We start from the raw sequence: 7,433 nt of genomic DNA on the forward strand, positions 1-7,433 counted from the left end.
CTAGTATAGTATAGAGAGTCATTGTACCATCTACATTAATATAGTATAGTATAGAGAGTCATTGTACCATCTACATTAATCTAGTATAGTATAGAGAGTCATTGTACCATCTACATTAATTTAGTATAGTATAGAGAGTCATTGTACCATCTACATTAATCTAGTATAGTATAGAGAGTCATTGTACCATCTACATTAATCTAGTATAGTATAGAGAGTCATTGTACCATCTACATTAATCTAGTATAGTATAGAGAGTCATTGTACCATCTACATTAATTTAGTATAGTGTAGAGAGTCATTGTACCATCTACATTAATCTAGTATAGTATAGAGAGTCATTGTACCATCTACATTAATCTAGTATAGTATAGAGAGTCATTGTACCATCTACATTAATCTAGTATAGTGTAGAGTCATTGTATCATCTACATTAATCTAGTGTAGTATAGAGTCATTGTACCATCTACATTAATCTAGTATAGTGTAGAGTCATTGTATCATCTACATTAATCTAGTATAGTGTAGAGAGTCATTGTACCATCTACATTAATCTAGTATAGTATAGAGAGTCATTGTACCATCTACATTAATCTAGTATAGTATAGAGAGTCATTGTACATTAATCTAGTATAGTATAGAGAGTCATTGTACATTAATCTAGTATAGTGTAGAGAGTCATTGTACCATCTACATTAATCTAGTATAGTGTAGAGAGTCATTGTACCATCTACATTAATCTAGTATAGTGTAGAGAGTCATTGTACCATCTACATTAATCTAGTATAGTATAGAGAGTCATTGTACCATCTACATTAATCTAGTATAGTATAGAGAGTCATTGTACCATCTACATTAATCTAGTATAGTGTAGAGAGTCATTGTACCATCTACATTAATCTAGTATAGTGTAGAGAGTCATTGTACCATCTACATTAATCTAGTATAGTATAGAGAGTCATTGTACCATCTACATTAATCTAGTATAGTGTAGAGACATTGTACCATCTACATTAATCTAGTATAGTATAGAGAGTCATTGTACCATCTACATTAATTTAGTATAGTGTAGAGAGTCATTGTACCATCTACATTAATCTAGTATAGTATAGAGAGTCATTGTACCATCTACATTAATCTAGTATAGTATAGAGAGTCATTGTACCATCTACATTAATCTAGTTTTGTATAGAGAGTCATTGTACATTAATCTAGTATAGTATAGAGAGTCATTGTACATTAATCTAGTATAGTGTAGAGAGTCATTGTACCATCTACATTAATCTAGTATAGTGTAGAGAGTCATTGTACCATCTACATTAATCTAGTATAGTCTAGAGAGTCATTGTACCATCTACATTAATCTAGTATAGAGAGTCATTGTACCATCTACATTAATCTAGTATAGTATAGAGTCATTGTACCATCTACATTAATCTAGTATAGTATAGAGAGTCATTGTACCATCTACATTAATATAGTATAGTATAGAGAGTCATTGTACCATCTACATTAATCTAGTATAGTATAGAGAGTCATTGTACCATCTACATTAATTTAGTATAGTATAGAGAGTCATTGTACCATCTACATTAATCTAGTATAGTATAGAGAGTCATTGTACCATCTACATTAATCTAGTATAGTATAGAGAGTCATTGTACCATCTACATTAATCTAGTATAGTATAGAGTCATTGTACCATCTACATTAATCTAGTATAGTATAAAGAGTCATTGTACCATCTACATTAATCTAGTATAGTATAGAGAGTCATTGTACCATCTACATTAATCTAGTATAGTGTAGAGTCATTGTACCATCTACATTAATCTAGTATAGTATAGAGAGTCATTGTACCATCTACATTAATTTAGTATAGTGTAGAGAGTCATTGTACCATCTACATTAATCTAGTATAGTATAGAGAGTCATTGTACCATCTACATTAATCTAGTATAGTATAGAGAGTCATTGTACCATCTACATTAATCTAGTTTTGTATAGAGAGTCATTGTACATTAATCTAGTATAGTATAGAGAGTCATTGTACATTAATCTAGTATAGTGTAGAGAGTCATTGTACATTAATCTAGTATAGTATAGAGAGTCATTGTACCATCTACATTAATCTAGTATAGTGTAGAGTCATTGTACCATCTACATTAATCTAGTATAGTGTAGAGAGTCATTGTACCATCTACATTAATCTAGTATAGTGTAGAGAGTCATTGTACCATCTACATTAATCTAGTATAGTGTAGAGAGTCATTGTACCATCTACATTAATCTAGTATAGTGTAGAGAGTCATTGTACCATCTACATTAATCTAGTATAGTATAGAGAGTCATTGTACCATCTACATTAATCTAGTATTGTATAGAGAGTCATTGTACATTAATCTAGTATAGTATAGAGAGTCATTGTACATTAATCTAGTATAGTGTAGAGAGTCATTGTACATTAATCTAGTATAGTATAGAGAGTCATTGTACCATCTACATTAATCTAGTATAGTGTAGAGTCATTGTACCATCTACATTAATCTAGTATAGTGTAGAGAGTCATTGTACCATCTACATTAATCTAGTATAGTGTAGAGAGTCATTGTACCATCTACATTAATCTAGTATAGTGTAGAGAGTCATTGTACCATCTACATTAATCTAGTATAGTATAGAGAGTCATTGTACCATCTACATTAATCTAGTATAGTATAGAGAGTCATTGTACCATCTACATTAATCTAGTATAGTATAGAGAGTCATTGTACCATCTACATTAATCTAGTATAGTGTAGAGAGTCATTGTACCATCTACATTAATCTAGTATAGTATAGAGCAGGGGTGTCAAACATACGGCCCGCGGGCCGGAACCGGCCCCCAAGGAGGTTCGATCAGGCCCGCAGGATAATTTGAAAGTGGAAAAAATGCATAAAAGACATGGAATTAATATTTTTATTTCGCTGCAATTCATGGATTATCCGCTAAGGGGCGCACTCTTTCCATCAGAGTAGAAGACAAGCTGCATCACTGAGACAGACTGAAAACAGCAGACGGTATCAATGCGCCATCTGCTGCTTGTTACGACGTTGTTAATACCTTAATACCTCATTAGCCAAAATGTCGTTATCCAAACGGAGAAAAGTAGATAAGGAGTGTAGAATTTTCAAAGAAAAATGGACCACGTCCTATTTATTTACAGAGATGCACGGAAAACCTTCGTGCTTGGTGTGTTTGCAACAAGTTTCGGTATTGAAGGAATATAATATTCGACGCCACTACGAGACTCATCACAGCGAAAAATATGACGGCTTGCAAGGACAACTGAGAAGAGATAAGATTAACGAATTGCTGGCGGGTCTGAGGAAACAGCAGTCAACTTTCATCCAGAGCCGAGAAGTCAGTGAAGCAGCGGTAAAAGCCAGCTACCTAATTGCTAGCGAAATAGCATTAGCATCGAAGCCGTATTCCGACGGTGACTTTGTTAAACGATGCATGATGAAGGCGGCTGAACTTGTATGTGCCGAGAAGCGACAAGCTTTTGCCAATATTAGCCTGACGAGGAATACTATAGCAGAGAGGATTTCGGAACTATCGGCAGATTTAGACAGTCAATTGAAACAGAGAGTCAAGTCATTTATTGCATTTTCCGTGGCAATTGACGAGAGCACTGACATCACAGACGTGGCCCAACTGGCCATATTTATTCGAGGAGTTGATGAGACATTGACTGTTACTGAAGAGTTTCTTGAGTTGGTGCCAATGATGGACACCACAACAGCCGTGGACATTTTCGGCTCTGTCGTTGCTGCATTGGACAGAGTTGGAGTGGACTGGTCCCGCGCTGTCAGCCTGGCTACAGACGGCGCGCCATCCATGGTCGGAAAGAAAGCAGGTGTCGCGACAAAGTTCAAAGACAAAGTTCAAGCCCTTAATGGAGGAGATCGTTTCTGGACATTTCACTGTATTTTGCACCAGGAGGCATTGTGTTGCAAGTCGCTGAAAATGGACCACGTCATGGAGGTGGTTGTTCGCACTGTAAATTTCATCCGGTCCAGAGGTCTGAACCATCGTCAGTTTGACAAACTTCTCAGCGACAGCAACATTACCCACAGCCTGCCATACCACACTGAAGTGAGATGGTTAAGCCGAGGCGCTGTGCTGAGGCATTTCTTTGATCTACGAGAGGAAATCGGACAGTTCATGGAGAAAAAAGGAAAACCGGTGTTGGAATTACAATCTCAGGAATGGCTACGGGACCTTGCATTCTTGGTTGATATTACTGAACACTTGAACAATCTGAACAAAATGTTGCAAGGCCGCAAAAAAGTTGTCACAGTTTTCTGACAACATACATGCATTTAAGTTGAAGCTGACTTTGTGGGAGATGCAACTGGCAAATGGCAACCCTGCTCATTTCCCCTGTCTGAGAGATGTGTGTGTGACCAGACCTGATGCGGACATGAAACGGTACAAAGACAAAATTGCAGGACTACTGCGGGAGTTTGAGAAACGTTTTCAGGTATTTGGTGAACTTGAGACAGAATTTTCAGTTTTTCGCTCACCTTTCACAGTTAAAGCTTCTGATCTGCCGGTCGAAATTCAGCTAGAGATAATTGATTTGCAGTGTGATGCAGATTTGAAGGGCAAATTTGCCTCTGTAGGTCTGGACAGATTTTATCAGTATCTACTACCAGGGTACCCCAAATTAACAGCCCTGGCTGCTAAAATTTTGTGCATGTTTGGGACAACCTACCTTTGTGAACAAATTTTCTCAGTGATGAATATCAATAAAACAAAAATGCGTTCAAGGCTCACAAACAAGCACTTAAATGACATTCTGAAAGTGACAGCTAGTCAGGACATGACACCTGGTGTTGATGCACTTGTACAGGCCAAAAGATGCCAAGTTTCAGGAACAAATACAAGTCCAGACTAGACTAACACCTTTAAAATGCTGCCTTAGATACTGTTTGCATTGAAAGAATACAGCTCTGTGAAGATGAATCCTTACTGTGGTGATTTAAAAAAATGTGCACTTTAATGTTAGTCAGCAGCTTCAAAACAAAAGTTGTGTGATGGAATTCTACTGTTCATACAACTCCATAAATTTTCAGTATGTATTGTATGTGTATGTATGTTTCATGTATGAAGTTTACAGATTTACAGGACAGGCGAACACTTTCTTCATTACACATTTAAAATCACTCTCCTTAGTTTGTAAGGTGTACGCAGGGATTACATTTAGATTTTATATGCGTATGTGTAAGTGGTTTAAAAATTCCTTTCTTTAAAAGTCTCATTTAATCTTAAAGTGCATTACTATATTTTTCAGTACCAATTAAAGTTTTGTGCCTTTGTACAATCAGTGGGATCAGTTGCAATGCATATTTGTGAATGATAAAAGTAAATTGCACATTTGTCTAAGGAAATATGAGGTGTTTCATTAAATGTTTTGTAAAAGGATAGTTCATTAAATTTCAATATTTTCCTAATGTTCTTGTGCTTCTTTACACCAAAACAAAGGAAAGACATGATATTTTGGTTATTTATAGCAGAGTATGGTATAATTTTAATGGTCCGGCCCACTTGACATCTCCCTAGGCCGTATGTGGCCCACGATGCGAAATGAGTTTGACACCCCTGGTATAGAGAGTCATTGTACCATCTACATTAATCTAGTATAGAGTCATTGTACCATCTACATTAATCTAGTATAGTATAGAGTCATTGTACCATCTACATTAATCTAGTATAGTGTAGAGAGTCATTGTACCATCTACATTTCTGTGAAGTATATTTTCCATAAACAGAAATATTATTTTCAGCTTTTTGAAACTGGTGTCGGAACTAGAAGCGTATCGCTTGATGTACAAAACTGAAAGTAACAGATGCAAAAACCTCATTTTAAGAACAGGAAGCATAGAAGTAGCTCACGCAGAACGGATCGACCACTTCTTAGACTTTTCTTTCAAGTAGATTCGATAGATCTATAACTCACATTTCTATGTGAATTTTGGTCGTGTTCGCCCAGAAAGTGACATACTTGGTTGTTGCTGTTTAGGCCCACCTGTTGGCATGATTGGTTTTAATAAGGTCTCTAGCACACCCTGGTGGCGTTGCTGTCAAACTGCACAGTTTAAAAAAAATACATGCTATACTGTACTTTCCAGAAGTTGTTTTATTGAAAAAAATATTGTAGAAACTGTTATGTACATTGACAAACGAATTATATGAATATAATACTTGTTTTTACCATGTCAAAAGTATTTATAAAATTGTAATTACATACACTGAGTATACAAAACGTTAAGGACACCTTCCTAACGTTGAGTTGCATCCCCCCTTTGGCCTTCAGAACAGCCTCAATTCATCGGACTCTACAAGGTGTCGAAAGCGTTCCACAGGGATACTGGCTCATGTCGACTCCAATTCTTCCCACAGTTGTGTCAAATTGGGCTGGATGTCCTTTTGATACAAACGAGAAACTGTCGAGGGTGAAAAACCCAGCACCCCATACAAAGGCACTTAGATTTTTGGTCTTTCCCATTCAGCCTCTGAATGACACACCCATGTCTCGATACAGCCCCACAGTGGAGGTGTCATAATACCCATAAAACCTAGCGGTCGAAACAGGTAAATGGTTCCACTCAGAGATTTTAGAGACATGTATACAGGGGAATATATTGATACAAGTCACCTTTGCCCGAGAGAGATTTACAGTTATCAAAACGTCACGCCGGGGAAAGTCTACACGAAACACGGCAATTATTATAAGTGTTTCTAAAATCACCTAAGGGAAAAATGAAATGTGGAAAAATGATTGGAACCATTTTCCTATTTGACCGCTAGGTTTTATGGGTATTATACTGTGGTACTCTATTGTCTCAAGGCTTAAAACGTCTTTTAACAAAAGACATCAATAAGGGATCATAGCTTTCACCTGATGTGATGGTCTAGTCAGCCAGTAGTCTGATCCTCTCCAACAGCTGTGTGTTTGTGTCTAGTCTGCCAGTTCAGCCAGTAGTCTGATCCTCTCCAACAGCTGTGTGTTTGTGTCTAGTCTGCCAGTTCAGCCAGTAGTCTGATCCTCTCCAACAGCTGTGTGTTTGTGTCTAGTCTGCCAGTTCAGCCAGTAGTCTGATCCTCTCCAACAGCTGTGTGTTTGTGTCTAGTCTGCCAGTTCAGCCAGTAGTCTGATCCTCTCCAACAGCTGTGTGTTTGTGTCTAGTCTGCCAGTTCAGCCAGTAGTCTGATCCTCTCCAACAGCTGTGTGTTTGTGTCTAGTCTGCCAGTTCAGCCAGTAGTCTGATCCTCTCCAACAGCTGTGTGTTTGTGTCTAGTCTGCCAGTAGTCTGATCCTCTCCAACAGCTGTGTGTTTGTGTCTAGTCTGCCAGTTCAGCCAGTAGTCTGATCCTCTCCAACAGC

Source organism: Salvelinus fontinalis, chromosome 11 (assembly GCF_029448725.1).
Source record: "Salvelinus fontinalis isolate EN_2023a chromosome 11, ASM2944872v1, whole genome shotgun sequence".
Classification (NCBI taxonomy): Eukaryota; Metazoa; Chordata; class Actinopteri; order Salmoniformes; family Salmonidae; genus Salvelinus; species Salvelinus fontinalis.